Source organism: Myxine glutinosa, chromosome 4 (genome assembly GCF_964187855.1).
Source record: "Myxine glutinosa chromosome 4, kmMyxGlut1.1, whole genome shotgun sequence".
Classification (NCBI taxonomy): domain Eukaryota; kingdom Metazoa; phylum Chordata; class Myxini; order Myxiniformes; family Myxinidae; genus Myxine; species Myxine glutinosa.
Window position 1 is genome coordinate 202224441 of NC_136264.1, and position 19050 is coordinate 202243490.

The 19050-nt window shown below is 47.1% G+C and overlaps 1 long non-coding RNA gene across 1 annotated transcript; it reads left to right on the forward strand.

Annotated features, from left to right (window-relative positions):
• Positions 1-930: 930 nt before the first annotated feature.
• On the forward strand, positions 931-7375 carry LOC137426299 (uncharacterized). Its single transcript, XR_010984267.2, has 2 exons — positions 931-1050; positions 7160-7375. It is a non-coding gene; the product is annotated as an uncharacterized LOC137426299 (long non-coding RNA).
• Positions 7376-19050: the final 11675 nt, after the last annotated feature.

The window sequence follows — 19050 nt, forward strand, 5'->3', positions numbered from 1 at the left end:
TGGCACTGGCCACTGATAAGGAAGCCCCCTGTTATAGATCGGAGAACACCGTTTGTAAAGGGTCGCACTGGCCACTGATAAGGAAGCCCCCATTATCGATCAGAGAACACCGTTTGTAAAGGGTCACACTGGCCACTGATAAGGAAGCCCCCGTTATAGATCGGAGAACACCGTTTGGAAAGGGTCGCACTGGCCACTGATAAGGAAGCCCCCCGTCATAGATCGGAGAACACCGTTTCTAAAGGGTCACACTGGCCACTGATAAGGAAGCCCCCATTATAGACCACAGCACACTGTTTCGAAAGGGTCACACTGGCCACTGATAAGGAAGCCCCTCATTATAGATCGGAGAACACCGTTTCGAAAGGGTCGCACTGGCCATTGATAAGGACGCCCCCATTATAGATCGGAGAACACCGTTTGGAAAGGGTGGCACTGGCCATTGATAAGGAAGCCCCCATTATAGATCGGAGAACACCGTTTGGAAAGGGTGGCACTGGCCACTGATGAGGAAGCCCCCCGTTATAGATCGGAGAACACCGTTTGGAAAGGGTCGCACTGGCCACTGATAAGGAAGCCCCCCATTATAGATCAGAGAACACCGTTTGTAAAGGGTCACACTGGCCACTGATAAGGAAGCCCCCCGTTATAGATCAGAGAACACCATTTGTAAAGGGTCACACTGGCCACTGATAAGGAAGCCCCCATTTATAGATCGGAGAACACCGTTTGGAAAGGGTCGCATTGGCCACTGATATGGAAGCCCCAGTTATAGGGGCGAGTTTGCATGTAATAAGACTAATGTACAAAATGTCATTTGCAAGGGTTTAACGCCCATTTGGTAAATCAGTAAATAACATTACATCACGATAGGGAAACGAGCGTGCCCGGTCTGACTGCGTCTGCAGCGATGAAACACCAGAGGAAGAGGTATGAGGCACGAAAGGTCTACCAAACGGTGTTGGTCCTCACTTTGCTTGACTAAGACGACCATTTCAAAGCGACATGACCTGCTGAGTGACCACCGTGGTGGCCCCGAGGGTTCCATCAGTCAGTATACAATTTGTGAATGAGTTGTATGATTATTGGAGGGCAGCATCATGGAGTGTACATCTTGTTTACATTTTGCTTGAAGTATCCATTTCCAAAGACTTCTTCTGTGTTTGCCTTATCTATCTATAATTCCAGCAATCTCTGTACGTTTGTACGTTTGTACGTTTGTTTGTCTGTGACCGCTGTTTCTCGACAACCACGGGTCCGATATACTTTTAACTTGCCAGGTATATTGCTGGGGACCCGAGGATGTGCCTTTTCAAGGTTTCATATTAATCGGACAATTACTTACCGAGCTATGTCCAAAAAACGATTCAACCAATCAGAGAGCAGCGAACTATCGCGTGTGCCGAACGTGGCGGACACACTCTGCCTCGGATGGCACATTTGAGAGCGTATTCATTTATTTCACGTTTGCAAACTATGTTGGCGTTAAACTATGTTTTAAAACTAATAAAACCGAATTTGCGATTCATTCGCTTTCCTGCGCGTTTGTGCACGCGATGGCGATTTCTTTACCAAACTCCGGAAGCCGTTCGCTTTGGACCAAACCATTGCATGTAAATAGAGGGGGGGGATTGTCACCGTACTCGCAAGCCGTTCGCTTTGGACCAAACCATTTCATGTAAATAGAGGGGGGGGATATAATTTTAGATATAGATATAGTACGGGCAATGCCCTAGTAGTTATAAATCCTGTCTTTGCCTGCACATCTGAGTGTTTTTGTCTGTCTGTTGCCTTCACCAAAACGGTAAATTCCAGTGGAGAGAAAGGGCTGACAGGAGCAGTCTATCCTGGTCCCTGGGTCATGTCGCCTCTGAGCAGTCTATCCTGGTCCCTGGGTCATGTTGCCTCTGAGCAGCCTATCCTGGTCCCTGGGTCATGTCACCTCTGAGCAGCCTATCCTGGTCCCTGGGTCATGTCACCTCTGAGCAGCCTATCCTGGTCCCTGGGTCATGGCACCTCTGAGCAGCCTATCCTGGTCCCTGGGTCATGTCACCTCTGACCAGTCTATCCTGGTCCCTGGGTCATGTCACCTCTGAGCAGTCTATCCTGGTCCCTGGGTCATGTCACCTCTGAGTTGTCGACCCTGGGTTCGAATCTCGACACAGCTGTAAACACTTATCCTGGTGTCTCGCAGACACGGCAAGGTATCAAAGTGTGCGCCTTTCCTCGGATGGACATTAAGCCGGGGGTTCCATCTGACTGCATTATTTCATGGACGTTGAAGATCCCACTGCGTCCTTTGCAAAAACTAGGCGAGTTATCACCGGCACCCTGAACAAATTAAAATTTCTTACTCTAACCTATAGGGGGCATTTGATACCTTGCCGTGTCTGGTATCAAATGCACCCAGTAACATCAGCACCCAGCAATACCCACAGACAATGACGCGACTTCCAGCTATGTGCTGCATTGAAAGAAGAAGAGATAACAGACCCAAAAGTATCTAAAATATATGTCATGGAGGCTCTGACAGTAATTGTTCATGGCATCGAGTGGACGTGTCTGAGGTCCTTCAGATAATCCTGAATGAGAATTCATTTAATCCACCACAATCCCAATCCCTCCTCCTTCCAAATTTCCAGTTTTCGCTGTGAGAGTTTCCTTCTGTATCCATCTTGTCCTCCCCATGCATCCACTCCTGCCCATCATTGCTCCCCACACCCATTGTTTGTCCAGGTTGGTCCTTCCTCCAAATCCCGGTGGCGTCTGGTCAAATCCGTTTCTGTTGTTTGTTCCCCCTCCATCCCCTCCCTTACCTCAAATGGCTACACAGTTGACACCGCACGTGACAAAGCCGAATGCCTCAACTCTGTGTTTGCCTCAAAATCTTGTGTCCCAAACCCATCTCTCTCTGTTCCCACCTTTCCCAGTCGAACCCAACTGCTCCTGAACTCTGTGGCCTTCTCTCCTGACAAGGTGTAGAAGTTTTTTTAAATCAAACCTCGACTCTTGATTCTGCAACTGAACCAGACGGCATCAGCCCACGGGTCCTAAAATCCTGCTCTGCCGCTCTATCTCACCCTCTCTCTGTTCTTTTCACCCTCTCTTTTGCTCAAGGTCATCTGCCAGCATCTTGAAAATGAGCAAACATTACCGCTTTACACAAAAAAGGTGCAAAAACAGATCCTTGCAACTACAGACCAATCAGCCTGCTTCCAATTATCAGCAAAGTCATGGAATCCATCATTGCTTCGGATATAAAATCCTTCCTCTTCTCCAATGGCTTGATCTCTGATCATCAATTTAGATTCAGACCAGGTCATTCTACTCTGGACATGTTGCTTCTGCTGTCTCAACAATGGATGGAGGTCCTCAATGCCAAACAGGAAATCAGAGCTGTCTCACTTGACATATCACGTGCCTTCGATACGGTCTGGCACCCAGCTCTGCTCACCAAACTCTCCTCCTATGGTATCCATGGAAATCTCCACTCATGGCTTGCGGACTTCCTCTCTGGTCGTAGGCAACGTATGGCCCTGAATAGATTACTCTCATCTCCCCTTCCTGCTCTGGCTGGAGTTCCCCAAGGTAGTGTTCTGGGCCCTGTGCTATTTCTGGTCTTCATCAATGATCTCTCCGACTCTATGGAAAATCCTCTCTATCTCTTTGCTGATGACTCCACTATCTGCCGCTCCATTCCTCATCCCTCAGATCGGCAGTCTGCAGCCTCCTCACTCTCTGCAGACCTGGACAAAATCACAGACTGGTCAAACAAGTGGAACATGTCTTTCAATCCTGACAAATCTCACACTCTTACAATGTCTCTCCGAAAGGACCGACTGGAAAACCCTCCCATCTACTTTCTCAACAATCCTCTCCAAGAAGTTCTGTCGCTCAAGCTTTTGGGTCTCACTATCTGCCATGATCTTTCTTCGGAAAACCACATTTCCAAGCTGGCCTCCAAAGCCAGTCGCCGACTGGGCATCCTCCGTCGTGCGAAGTCCTTCCTTGGCACACCTGAGCTCCTCACCATTTACAAGGCTTTCATCCGCAGCTCAATGGAATACGGCTTCCCCCCTCTGGGCTGGTGCTCCTGCCTCACACCTAGCTCGGCTTCCCGCTGTTGAGGCCAAAGCTTTCAGAATCATTGGAATCTCCTGCAATGAAGTGAACTCCGAGGGCCATTCACTCACTCACCGCAGGCAGGTTGGTGGTCTTTCTGTCTTCTACCGACTCCTCTCCGGCCTTGCTCCCCCAGCTCTGTCTGTGCTCTGTCCCCCCAATATTCCTTCAGGTCGCACAAGATCTGCCTGCAACCCTCTTATGGTTAAACTGCCAAAATCTAGGCTCTCTGCTCACCTTCACTCTTTCATTCCCCTTTTCTCCCGTCTCTGGAACAAACTCCCCCACTCCCTTCAATCCCACTCCTCCCTCCAGGTCTTTAAAACAGCTGTTCACCACCATCTCCGATCTTCCCCCATCCAAAACCTTGATCTTTTCTACCCCCGCTAATTCACCCCAGAGTCCTTGCAGTGTTCGTATGTTTTATACCTCTACCACCTCCCCCCAAGTCCTCCCGATGTCCCTGTTCTCAAATGTTGTGTTTGTGTCCTTCCCCCTCTCTCCCCATCTTGTCTGCCACTCCCCTTGTTTTTTGTGTTTTGTGTGTCGGTTTGACTTTTTGTGTGATTAATGTTAGCTCTTTCACGAGCCTCGATCTTGTATACAAGAAAAGAAGAAAAAAAAGTCTGCCTCTATCTTGGCCTTCAACTCTGCTGTTGGTGTTTCCCTCCTCTCTCAACTGTTGCATTTGTCCTGTTGTGTCGTCATCTATCTATAATTCCAGTAATCTCTGTGTGTATGTTTGTATGTTTGTATGTTTGTATGTTTGTATGTATGTATGTATGTATGTATGTATGTTTGTCTGTGACCGCTGTTTCTCGACAACTACCGGTCCGATATACTTGAAACTTGCCAGGTATATTGCTGGGGACCCGAGGATGTGCCTTTTCAAGGTTTCATATTAATCGGATAAGTAGTTACCGAGCTATGTCCAAAAAACGATTCAACCAATCAGAGAGCAGCGAGCTATCACGTGTGCCGAACGTGGCGAACAGACTCTGCCTCGGACGGCACATTTGAGAGCGTATTCATTTATTTCACGTTGGAAAACTATGTTGCCGTTAAACTATGTTTTAAAACTAATTAAAACTAATTTGCGATTCATCGTAACTGCGATTTGCGACCTTCCGGACAGTGAAGACTGCACTTCCGGCAGCCAATCACAGAACGCGTTGTTGCGGTTGTGAGAGCGAGCCGAGCCCAGCGCGTGCGCCATTACGGTTCGTAATTCGATTTCTTCCGGAGAATTCTATAATTTCTCGATTTCTTATGTGCATTATTTCTCCCAATTCAGTCAGAGCGAAGGGCGGAAGCGAAGAGCGTTGTTTTTTTTGTTTACGGGCGTACGGGCGGGGTAGAGACTACGGGTAGCGTTTTTTTTTTTTTTTGGCAAGGAACGGGCACCCACGTACGGGCATGCCCTAGTCTGTACTAACACTAGCTCTTCCACGAACCTTGTCTATCTATGCAAAAATATATATATAAAAAAACTAGCTGAAAGCACCCGGCGTTGCCCGGGCTATTTTTGAATGAATTTACTACTATAATTCAGCTTTTACTCGCGGCCGTAGAAGATTGACTACTATAATTCAGCTCAGCTTTTAATTGCGAAATGGGCCCAGCCTGGCCGTAGCGGCCTCAACCGGCCTCGCCACCTTGCCTATAACCTTCCCGCGGCCTGTCCCCACATTTTTAGTTGTTTTTGAATAAATTTACTACTATAATTCAGCTTTTACTCGTGGCCGTAGAAGATTGACTACTATAATTCAGCTCAGCTTTTAATTGCAAAATGGGCCCAGCCCGGCCGAGGCGGCCTCGACTGGCCTCGCCACTTCGCCTATAACCTTCATGGGGCCCGTCCCGACATTTTTCGTTATTTTTGAATGAATTTAATACTATAATTCAGCTTTTACTCGCGGCCGTAGAAGATTGACTACTATAATTCAGCTTTTACTCGTGGCCGTAGAAGATTGACTACTATAATTCAGCTCAGCTTTTAATTGTGAAATGGGCCCAGCCTGGCCGAGGTGGCCTCGCCACTTAGCCTATAACCTTCCCGGGGCCCATCCCGACATTTTTGGCTCTTTTTGAATGAATTTACTACTATAATTCAGCTTTTACTCGCGGCCGTAGAAGATTGACTACTATAATTCAGCTTTTACTCGTGGCCGTAGAAGATTGACTACTATAATTCAGCTCAGCTTTTAATTGCGAAATGTGCCCAGCCCTGCCGAGGCGGCCTCGACCGGCCTCGCCACTTAGCCTATAACCTTCATGGGGCCCGTCCCTATATTTTTGGTTCTTTTTGAATGAATTTACTACAATAATTCAGCTTTTACTCGCGGCCGTAGAAGATTGACTACTATAATTCAGCTCAGCTTTTAATTGCGAAATGGGCACAGCCTGGCCGAAGAGGCCTCGCCCGGCTTCTCCACCGAGCCTAAACCCTTCCCGGGGCCTGTCCCAACATTTTTGGTTCTTTTTGAATGAATTTACTACTATAATTCAGCTTTTACTCGCGGCCGAGAAGATTGACTACTATAATTCAGCTCAGCTTTTAATTGTGAAATGGGCCCAGCTCGGCCGAGGCGGCCTCAACCGGCCTCGCCACCTAGCCTAGAACCTTCTCGGGGCCCGTCCCGACATTTTTTGTATTCGAGGTTTCCTCCTATCTTTCACCGTTCAGGAGATTAGCTTGCGCAGACAAACACAAACTTTATTTTATAATATAGAGAGAGATCATCAAATATTATGAGTAATAACACCATCATATGTTTATTATTGTAAATTATCAGCCTTTATAAGTAAATGCACGTGAAACAAATTAATTAAGTAAATATGAAGAAGTGTCATTTCATAATATCAGTCAATACTTTGTATGTCCGCCTTTTGCCTTTGTGAGTGCCATCACCCTTTTATCGATGCTTCCTGTGTATGACTGAACCACTCTTACAGGAATATTGTGCCAAATATCCTATAGTATATTCCAGAGCTCTGTAAGGTTAGATGGAATCCTCTTCTTCTTCTCTGTTTCCAGATAATCCCATATGGCTTCAATGGGACTCATGTCCGGACTCTGGGGTGGCCATTTGGACTTTGGACATTTGGAGCACACCAGCTGTAATCTTGTTCATCAAATGCTGTTTTACTATTTCGGAAGTTTGTGTTTAAATTAGGATTATTAACTTGTTGGAAAATGGATCGCCTTTTCTGATTAAACCACTTCCACCAGGAACTTCATGTTGTTGCAGTATCTGCTTGTACTTCTCTTTTCTTATAGTCCCATTGATTTTAACAAGTTTTCCTACATCAAAGGCTGATATACATCCCCAGATAGTCATAGAGTCTCCCCCATGTTTAACAGTAGGCAAGTATATTTTTATGCCTCCGTTGACGAAGTCACCGGAGGCATTATGTTTTCAGGTTGTCCTTCCATCCGTGATAGTTTTTTGTAACTGCGATAACTTGAGAACGGCTGAAGGGATCTTAATCAAACTTGGAACAGGTATGTATACTGAGGTAAAGAGTAACTTATTAGATTTTGGGGTCAAGGGGTCAAAGGTTAAAGACGGTAATAGGTCTATAACATGACAACGGCTAAAGGGATCTAATTCAAACTTGGTACAGATATGTATAATGATGTAAAGATTAAGTGCTTATATTTTGGGGTACCGAGGTCAAAGGCCAAAGGTCAGAGGTCATGTTAGGTAAAATTGTGGTAACTTGTGAACAGATGAAGGGATTTAAATTAAAACTTGTTGCAGGTTTGTATAATGATGTAAGCTTGAACTGATGAAATTTTGGGGTCAAGATGTCAAAGGTCAGAGGCCAAGTCGGTAAAAATGTGACATCTTGAGAACAACTGAATGGATTTAAATCCAACTTGGTACAAGTATTGAAATGATGTGGGTGGAGACATATCAGTTGACGTCGTGACGTCAAAGAGTGGTGTTCCAGTATATATTTAAAATATATATTTGACAATAGGCTATTATATATATAATTATTTATATATATAAGCATGAATAATATAATATATATATACATAAACATATAATATGTGAATGAATGATGAATGATCGTTTTTGAGGCCATTTTTCCCCACGAGAGTGGGGGTTAGCCTTGTGGGCCCCATGACAATCATGGTTACCTTTTTAAAGGCAATCTTTTTATAGCCGGATACCCTTCCTGACGCCAACCCTTAATCACCTCTTACAATGTGCAGGACACAGTGTACATATTCTAAGTTGGGGTACATACCGGGATCATTCATCCCAGCAAGCTGGTACTCAATTTGCCGACCTCGGAAAGATGACAGGCTGAGTCAACCCCCCTGGCGTTAATTCAGCGATCGACCGGGATTCAGAACTTAGGATCCTAGGATCCCAAGCCGGCACCTTAACCGCGAAGCCAACACCAGGCTTTATATATATATATATATATATATATATATATATATATATATATATATATATGTATATATATATATATATATATATATATGTATATATATATATATATATATATATATATATATATATGTATATATATATATATATATATATATGTATATATATATATACGTATATATATATATGTATATATATATATTGTTGCGGATATGGGATTTGGCCTCCATCCATATCCGCTTGTAAATATTCCCCTATTTCCCCAATACTCCCCAACTATCCCCAATCCCCCATTCCCTAGTCCCATTGTCTGTAAACAACACTCTGTAGAACCGACCTTCCCCTTTTTCCCCCATTAAATGTCGTGCCCAGGTCCACCGCATCTCACGTAGACAACTTTCGGACATCTTGCTAGTTATTCTTAGTCTATGTCAGTTAAGGACTCGTTTCCATTAATTCTGACTCTTCGTTGCACCAGAATGTGATTGTATGGCACCAGTAGTGAGTTTAGGACCTCCCAATACCTCCCCGCATCTCTTCCTCATGGAACTACAACAACAACAACAACTACAACAACAGAGGGGGGCGGCGCGGGGAGTGTGCGTCCTCACTCCGGCTTGGTTAGCCGCCATTGCCCATGTGCTCCGACGGGGTTACCACACAGGGGCTGACTGTCAGCTCCTCGTCAAGGGCGGAGCCCGGTAACCCCCCTGCACCCAATAAGAAGCGGCGGACCGATTCCATCTGGGGCGGAGCTACCGAGCCGAGGGCGTGTCACTCCCCGCTGGATATACGCAGCCACTTACCGGAGGTGACGTGAGATGCGCCCCCAGCTTGGAGAAAGAACGTCACCTCCTAGTGCTGAGAGATACCTCCCGCATCTCTGGACCGGACCGGGTCGATTCTGCCCCTGAGCCAAGGTGCACCTTGAGCCATCGACTACCTGCCCTCCCCTGCCATCAATCCCTGTGTGAGTCAGTCTTGTCCCGTTTATCTGTGGTCTGTCAGGGCTAAGATAAGACCGTGTTTAAGTGCCCACCTTTCTATGCTGTACCTCTTGTCCGTGTAATCTAAACGTTCTGCAAACCAATATTATAACCTCCTCCGGAGGTCTTGAGAACTGTACCCCTGGTGTCGTGTCATTTAACCCAGCCGTTGTGTCCTTTCCTTCATTGATCTAGCGTAGCGCGATTCGGCCAACGTTCGAGTATAATCGGGTAAACTGTGCGAACACGGCGGCCATTCCGCTCGGCCCAGCATAACATCTTAATAAGTCGTGTCCGTAACAATTGGTGTCGGGAAGTGGGATAGGTCCCGGAGCGCGTTTCACGCGCTCGAAATTATAACAGCGAAATTTGATTGTGTTTTACAAAAAAAAAAAATATAAAAACCCGAATATTGGAAGTCGCGCTATGGCAGATCAAGACGGCTGGGTTCCGGTAGAGGAGAGTGAGGCAGGGTCGATCCAGGACCAAATTGAGGGACATGAGGAGAGCGAAGCAGTGAGGGTAGCAGGGTCGCAAAATAGCGTCGTCGCGCACGAGGTTACGGGCGCGCAAAATGGCGCCTCGCACATGGCCACGGCGACCACGCCCGCGACCGTGGTAGCGCCGCTGGTAGATTTGAACCTTTTTTTAATACAAATGAAGGCCCTTATGGACAAGAATAGCGAAGAAATGGAAAGCAGAATGATGGGGGCCCTTATGGGGCAAATGGGGGTAATGGGGAACCGGATGGATGCTCAGGGTGAGCGATTGGAGGGCCAAATGGGGGTAATGGGAAACCAAATGGGGGTGATGAGGGACGAAGCGAGGGGTACCGGTGAGGGGTTAGACAACGGGATAAAAGAGGTGAAAAATGGGTTAATGGGGGTAGAAAACAGAATGGCCGCTCAAGAGAATCAAATGGAAGGGATGCAAAAGGGGTTAGAGGGGTTAGAAAACAGTATGGAAAGCAAATTGAGGGACATGAGGGACCAAACGGAAAGGGAAGTTAAACAAATGGGGCAGCAGATAGAGGGGGTTAGAATGGGGGTAGAAACCAAACTGGATGCTCACAGGGAGGAAATGGAGCAGATGAGGGTGGCATCTGGGCAGGAGATGCAAGTGATGGGAGAAGAGATCAGAAGAGGTGTGAGTGAGGAGGTCGGAGGAGTGCGCGAGGAGGTGAGGCACTGTAAGGAGCACATGGAGAAGGAGGTGAGAAAGGGGACTATAAAATTGCAAGGGGGCATAGAGGACCTGACGCAGGAGGTGGAACAGCTGACGGAGGGACAAAAAGGACTAACGGAGCAGGTTCAAAGGAACACTGCGGTATTAGGAGGGTTAAAAGCGACACAGAAAGAACTAAAAGACGACTTGATAGCGACGAAGAGGCAATGTCAGATGGTACGTGAGGGACTGACAACGAGGTTGGACGAGGTGACAGAGGTAATGGAGACGAAGGACCGGCAGGTGAGGACGCACATGGAAACGGTCAAGGTAGCCTTGGAGGACGAGCTTGAGGAGACGTACCGGGGAATAAAAGAGGTGAAGCAGAAATTAGAAGAAGTGGAAGAAGGGGTGAGCGAAATTAAGAAGCGACGGAGAGAGGATAAGAAAGAGATAAAGGAGGAAGTAAAAGAATTGTCCAAAGTCTGTGTTTGGATCGTGATGATGTGCTCATTAACCGGATGAGGGATTCGCAGGTGATGGAGGAGAAGCGAAGAGGAAGAGGACCCGGTGTAAGTGGTGACCAATATGGTCGTGCATATGATGCGCCAGGGGATTTAAGAAGCTTGGGGGTCGAGATGGACCCGGGTGTTCGTGAGAGGCCGTTGGTGAAGTGTGCGACAGGTCTGGTGTGCGAAAAAGGAGGTGTGCGAGAAAGTCCGACTCTGGGGTGTGTGAGGAAAAAGTGCGTGCCAAGGAGTGAGGGTGCTGGCGAGAGTGAGTCGGTCGAAGCGCGTGTGCGAGGGGGTACATGGAAGCGCGGGGTGGTGAGTGTTACAGAGGATGTAACGGGAGAGTGTGTGCGAGAAAGGTGTGTAACGGACGGGTGCATGAGGAAAGAGTATGCTGTCGAGAGTAAGGGTGAGTGCGCTGTCAAGAATGGAGGTGAGAGTAGTGAGAGTGACAAGGAGCGTGAGTTGGTTGTGACAGGTGAGCGAGGATGCACACCTGGAATGGTAGAGCGTGAGTGGGAATGCACGCTGGAATTGGTAGTGAGGCACGTGGTTGGGTGTGCGAATGAGAGCACACCTGTGATTGTCACAGAGGAAGTGACCGAGGAGGGGGCGCGAAGAGGTGTGTTGGTGAGGTGTGCGACCAACGAATGTGTGCCAAAGTGTTCGGTGGTCAGGTGTGTGACCAAGGCTGGGAGTGGAATGAGTGTACCGAGGTGTGTAAGGAAAGGTACGAGGAGCATGGAGACGGCTGGATGTGTGAGCAAGGAACGGGCTGCGGGGTGTAAGCATGCAGGTGAAGCATCGACGTTAAACGGAGCAGCGGTTAGGTCGACTTTTAGCCGAATCGGGCCCTCGGTGCGTGCCGGGCCTCGCTTTGAACGGCCGCGTCCGTGCTCCACTAGGCGGAGCGGGCAGCTGAATAGGAAGGGTCGTCATGGCGACCACGTTTTGTTAAGACGTGCCGGCAGGTCGAGATCGGGACATTGGATGGCTCCACGCCGAGATGGTGCGTGGGATCTCGGCCCGGGTAAACCTCCTTCCCTGCACCGAATGTGGGACGTATCCAGCCGCTGACACAAAACAACCCGCATTCATTGCTCGGCTTTACGAAGCCGGGCTTTGGACAGGAATTGGCGCACCGAGAGGCATTAGTGAGTAGACTGTGTGTGTGATGAGGATCGTGTTTTGGCCCCGAAATTAGAGAAAAACAAAATTTGATTATTGGCAAAGGATTGGCAGTAATGATTGGCAGATGATGAGTAGGATTGGCAAATTTTTGATTTGTTGAAATTTGATGTGCAAAATTGGTAGTGAGCGATGGGCCCGGTGGGTAAGGGTGGCATCCCTGCCACCCTTCCCATGGTGGGGCAAATGCGCTATAGTTTATGGGGTGTATGGCAGTGAAAACTAGCCCGGGTGGGTTAGGATATTGATAGGGCCCTAGAAGATGACATTAGGTGACGTTAAGGTTTAGTTAGTGACTGATACCTGTAGTGGGGACGCAGGTAGATTAGTGTGGATTATAATGACGAGGGAGCGCAATAGTTTAAAAGGGACGACTGGGAAGCGCAAGTTTCAGAGGGGAGTAGTTAGATGAGATGATGCTGTGTGAGAGCTGGACAGGTGTGTGGAGCAGTGTATGAGTAGTGAGTGTGGTGGATCAGCGCGAAAGCGCTTGGGGAGAGAAGGGTGCAGGTGGCACCAGGTGTGAGAGCACAGGTGTGCAAGTACAGGTGTGTGGAATATATGGAGCAGAGAATGAGTGGTGTGGAGAGAGTTGGAGTAAGTGGTACGGAGTGGTGTGCATGGTGCGAAGGTGTGGATGGGGGAAGAGTGGACCCCTTTCACGAGTACCCGGGGCGGGTAGTGTAAGTGTTAGGTAGAGGGTATAGGTAAATTGTGGTTGGATATTGGCATTTGTGGTGCGGTTGCAGAATGGTATTGTGGATGGGTGCATTAGTGTTGTGGAAATGGCTGGGCGTGAAGCCTGTTAGTGTGTGTAGTTGGTTGGGCACTCCACCACTGTGAGGATGTCGGCCAGGTGAGGCCGCAGGTGGGCTCTGGGAGCCGTTAGTGTCAGTGGGGCCCGAGGATCCGGAGGACGGACCCGGGTAGCCCAGTGCCAGAGAGGGCACTGAGTGGGGAGAGCGCCAGAGGGCCTTCCCCAGGTAGTTAGGTTAGGGTAAGGAGCAGGTAAGCTCGGAGGCAACTGCAGTGGTGGAGGTGTGCAGGTGGGTAGACCTGCTGGGAGAGCTACACGTCGCGGCCCAGAAATTGTGCGAGGGCACCGGGAGATGAATCGGGGGAGTGAGACCCCAAATTGAAAAGCACCACAGTTTGGTCAATGGGAATTGGTTTTTAGAACCCATAGTGTAAGAGGGCCAATGGTTTGGCAGGAGAAAGACCCCGGGTAATGTAAAGTTGTTAAAGTCATTTAGGAAATAGTTAGGATTGTTGAACCTGTCGCACCATACGCAGCCACTTACCTGTGGTGATGATGATGGCTCCAAACCTGTGTTTTCTTTTGTTCTGTGTTGCAGGAAATGAGAATTGCTGTGAGGATTAGTGAGACGCATCACGACGTGGATGAGACATTGGGGTGATTCCATCTCTCCCTCCTTAGGAGGGACTGATGATGAATTGGTAATGGCAAATTTTGATGTTGAGTTGGAGATGGCAAATTGTGATGAGAGTTGGAAATGGCAAATTTGATTGGTTAGGAGGGAGAGAAGACGAATTTGGTTTATGGGAGGAACGGGGAAGACAGTAGGGACATTTGTTGATTTGTAAAGTAGATGTTTATGGGTAGTGTTGTGTTGTGTGGATACAGTAAGGGGTAAGGGGGGGGCAATGTAGGTTACCTGGTGGGGGGGGGCGTACGGTAGGAACGTACCTGTCTCACCTGGTTCCCATGTGCCCCTAGTGTGCATTACCTAATGTTGCGTGCACTTTTGCGCCCTTACCACCTTACTCACTTGTCTTCTTCTTTTGTCTCCCACCTCCGAGGATCTGGCTTTGGGGCAGACAGAGAGGAGAGAGAGGTGCTGGCTCCGCAGTTGTGGGCCTGCACTTTCGCTGCTTGCTGCCGGGATCGATACACCATATGGACCGCAATGTTTGTGGCTGCCCACCATGGACCGCAGTCTTTTGCGGGCAAGCACCACCCGTTGATGGACCTATGGGTCAACGTGGCACCTATGCCATACAGGTGAACCACTAATAGTTGGCCCCCTGATGGCCACAATTTAGAAATGGACGCGGTTGGCGCCTTTCTTTATTTTTGAAGGAAGCCAGAACACCAAGTGGGCTCCAAGGCAAGACCAGCGGCAGAACATCGGCCGGCTGCGACACCACCGGTGATTTATGAGCACTTTATTGGTGCACCGGATGGTGCTGACTGTATGAATAAGGGTGGTGCTTTTGGTGCTTGGAAGGGGTGCTCTGCACATTATTAAAGGCCGTAAGGCCACAGAGCACTCGTGGGTTGGTGTATCGATGCTGGCATGCGTGCTCTCTCTCTATGCATAACATCTGCATGTGTTCCTCCAAAAACAGGTCCTGGATCGTAGTGTAAATATCAGTGTAGTCTTGTGTAAATAATGCTCCCTACCGGCTGTATGTTTAGTTTGAGAATTCTTTCCGCGATTCGGTTATCCTGTGGGTGTGTTTCTGTGAGGAGAAGGGTGCAACGTCGCAGGGGGACATATTTACTCATTTGTGAACATCTGTAAAACTGTCGCACTCAGGGTAGAGTTAATAGTAGAGGGAACTACATCTGAGTGCCACACTAAAGTAGGTAAAAATTTATCGGGTCGGGTCGCCCCGAGGTAGAGAAGGGTGCAATGTTGCGGATATGGGATTTGGCCTCCATCCATATCCGCTTGTAAATATTCCCCTATTTCCCCAATACTCCCCAACTATCCCCAATTCCCCATTCCCTAGTCCCATTGTCTGTAAACAACACTCTGTAGAACCGACCTTCCCCTTTTTCCCCCATTAAATGTCGTGCCCAGGTCCACCGCATCTCACGTAGACAACTTTCGGACATCTTGCTAGTTATTCTTAGTCTATGTCAGTTAAGGACTCGTTTCCATTAATTCTGACTCTTCGTTGCACCAGAATGTGATTGTATGGCACCAGTAGTGAGTTTAGGACCTCCCAATACCTCCCCGCATCTCTTCCTCATGGAACTACAACAACAACAACAACAACTACAACAACAGAGGGGGGCGGCGCGGCGCGGCGCGGGGAGTGTGCGTCCTCACTCCGGCTTGGTTAGCTGCCATTGCCCATGTGCTCCGACGGGGTTACCACACAGGGGCTGACTGTCAGCTCCTCGTCAAGGGCGGAGCCCGGTAACCCCCCCGCACCCAATAAGAAGCGGCGGACCGATTCCATCTGGGGCGGAGCTACGAGCCGAGGGCGGTGTCACTCCCCGCTGGATATACGCAGCCACTTACCGGAGGTGACGTGAGATGCGCCCCCAGCTTGGAGAAAGAACGTCACCTCCTAGCGCTGAGAGATACCTCCCGCATCTCTGGACCGGACCGGGTCGATTCTGCCCCTGAGCCAAGGTGCACCTTGAGCCATCGACTACCTGCCCTCCCCTGCCATCAATCCCTGTGTGAGTCAGTCTTGTCCCGTTTATCTGTGGTCTGTCGGGGCTAAGATAAGACCGTGTTTAAGTGCCCACCTTTCTATGCTGTACCTCTTGTCCGTGTAATCTAAACGTTCTGCAAACCAATATTATAACCTCCTCCGGAGGTCTTGAGAACTGTACCCCTGGTGTCGTGTCATTTAACCCAGCCGTTGTGTCCTTTCCTTCATTGATCTAGCGTAGCGCGATTCGGCCAACGTTCGAGTATAATCGGGTAAACTGTGCGAAACACGGCGGCCATTCCGCTCGGCCCAGCATAACATCTTAATAAGTCGTGTCCGTAACAATATATATATATATATATATATATATATATATATATATATATATATATATATATATATATATATATATATATATATGTATATATATATATATATATATATATATATATATATATATTGTTACGGATCCCGGATTTAGAGGAGTTACTATTCATGTCATTGCTTATTAATGTTTATTCTATTAAAGGTTGTTGTGGTTAAAGGGTTAGAGAGGCTCCGGATAACAGGAGACCGGAAACGGGATAGTGAACCGGAAGAAGAAAAAGACACGAGGTCCGGGAGAAGCGGCGATCTTCTTCTTCCTCGCCCAGCTCCGACGCGAGCGGTGTCGATATTGAGCAGCGTGGGGGACGCTGCGTTTGAAAGCCCGTCTGGCAAAAGGAGTTACCTGCGCGGGGTAATTACCGATTACACGTCAAGTTGCCGTGGGTTCGTGCACGGAACCAAGCGTCCGGCACAGTTCGCCTCAACATCTACAAGGACGCGTACGGGTCGCACCTTGGGCCTCGTGTGCTTTGCAAGCCGCGCTTTGCTTTGCCCGCTTTGCTTTGCAAGGAGGTGTGCGCTGCAGCAGCTGTTCCCGGTACGCGACGTGCACGTTTGGAACACGTCAGCCAGGGGTTCGTTCAACCGCCCGTGTGCGGAGAAGTCGACCTTCACCTTGGTCTGGAGGGGCCCAGAGACATTGTGAGGGACAGTGACCATTGAGGGGTCGTGAGTGGGGAAAGGGGGGAAATTTATGAGATGGCCATCTTCATAAGATTGTTGATGGATTGTTGATTGCTGATGATGGATGGAGAATATATTATTAAGTAATCCGGATCCTTGGTGTGGGGTTTCTTATTGACTTGAATTATTGTGTCTTGCATATTGATTGCGCTACGAAAGCGTATAAATCAGATATCTTTCTGGCGGGGTCCTCCCACGGTCCGGGGGTCACCAAGACCAGGTAGTTACCGGGAGGACCACGTAACAATATATATATATATATATATATATATATATATGTATGTATATATATATATATATATATATATATATATATATATATACAAATTATATATGTAAAATATATATATATGTAAAATATATATATATATTACATATATATATATATATATATATATATATATACATTATATATATATATATATATATATATATATATATATATATATATATATATATATAACATATATATATTACATATATATATTACATATATATATTACATATATATATTACATATATATATATATATATATATATATATATATATATATATATATATATATATTACATACATATATATATATATATATATATATATATATATATATATATATATATACTGTATATATATATATATATATATATATATATATATATATATATATATATATATATATATATATATATATATATATATATATATATTGTTGAGGTTTTGAGAATTGTACATACAGACTTGGCATTTAATATGGAATATTTTTTTTGTGGGGGTGAACTTACTTTTCAAGATGTCTTGGAACCAAAAGTTAATTGGAATTATGTTGAAATTATTCTAGATTTTGTTAATGTGACCTTTAAAAGAAACAAAAACCACATTTGACATTTCGAAACAAATAAATTGATCCTTGAAAGTGATGTAAACTGATATCGAACTCAATTCATGGACAGTACTGTGTTAAACTTCTGTGCGTTTTCCAGAAGTATCTCTTTATTTTGCACATTAGCCAAAAAATTTTTTAACAAAAACAAAAGTTAAATTACGACTGGGATTACGGACAGTAAAATTACAGTTCTGTACTTCGTGTAACCCCCACGAGCATTCAGGAGAGCACGTACACGTTGAGGCATGCTGTTCACGAGATTTGCCAAGGTTTGGACAGGAATCGCTTGCCATGCAGTGACAATAGCCTGCTGCAATTCACGCACAGAGGTCGGCTGCTGGTCCAAGTGGTCCATTTGACGCGTTAATTCTGCCCACAAGTTCTCGATCGGATTCATATCCGGGGACATGGCAGGCCACTCCATATGCTCTACACCACAGTCAGCAAGAAAGTGTTGGATCATGCGAGCACGATGAGGCCGTGCATTGTCATCTTGGAAGACAAAGTTTCCTCGAAAGGCTGCACGAGCAAATGGAAGCAATGTTTCTTCCAGAATGGCCCTGTACTTGAACTGGTTCAGGTTTCCATTCAGAACAACCAGGTCAGTTTTGCCCCCTGCATGAAAAGCAGCCCAACCGGTCACCCCACCACCTCCAGCTTGGACTCTTGGCACTATACAATCTTTGTTGTAGGCTTCATGCACTTGTCTGCGCACTCGGACGCGGCCATCTTGACGAGAGACCAGAAATCTAGACTCGTCACTGAAGATCACGTGATTCCAGTTTCCTGGCTGCCATTTACGGTGCTCTCTGGCCCACTGCAATCGGCGCTGGCGGGGTTGTCTGGTCAGGCGTGGCTTTCTCAGGGGACGCCTGGCACGATAGCCTGGTTGAACCAGTCATTGGTTGACTAGCCTTCTGGATACAGGCACATTTGTCAGTTGCTGCCACCCAGCCCTAAGCCGATTAGCTGACTTGGTACGGCCATTGCAGACTAACCGGTGCAGCTGGCGATCATCCCTCCTTGTGGTTCTGCGGGGACATCCTGGCCTCGGTATTGGAGTAGGTACACCCCTCTGAGCATTTCGTTTCAGGATCTTTGACACCTGACCTTGAGTGATGCCATACTGCCGAGCAATAGCACGCTGTTTCATGCCGTAATTTCGTAAAGCCACCACTCCATGACGAACAGCATTGTCGAGTTGACGGACCATCTCCAGAGGAAGCGGCAATAACTTTTGGAGACGTGCAGCAGTTGTTTTCCACTAATACAGAATGCAACAACCCTTGTATACCCGACT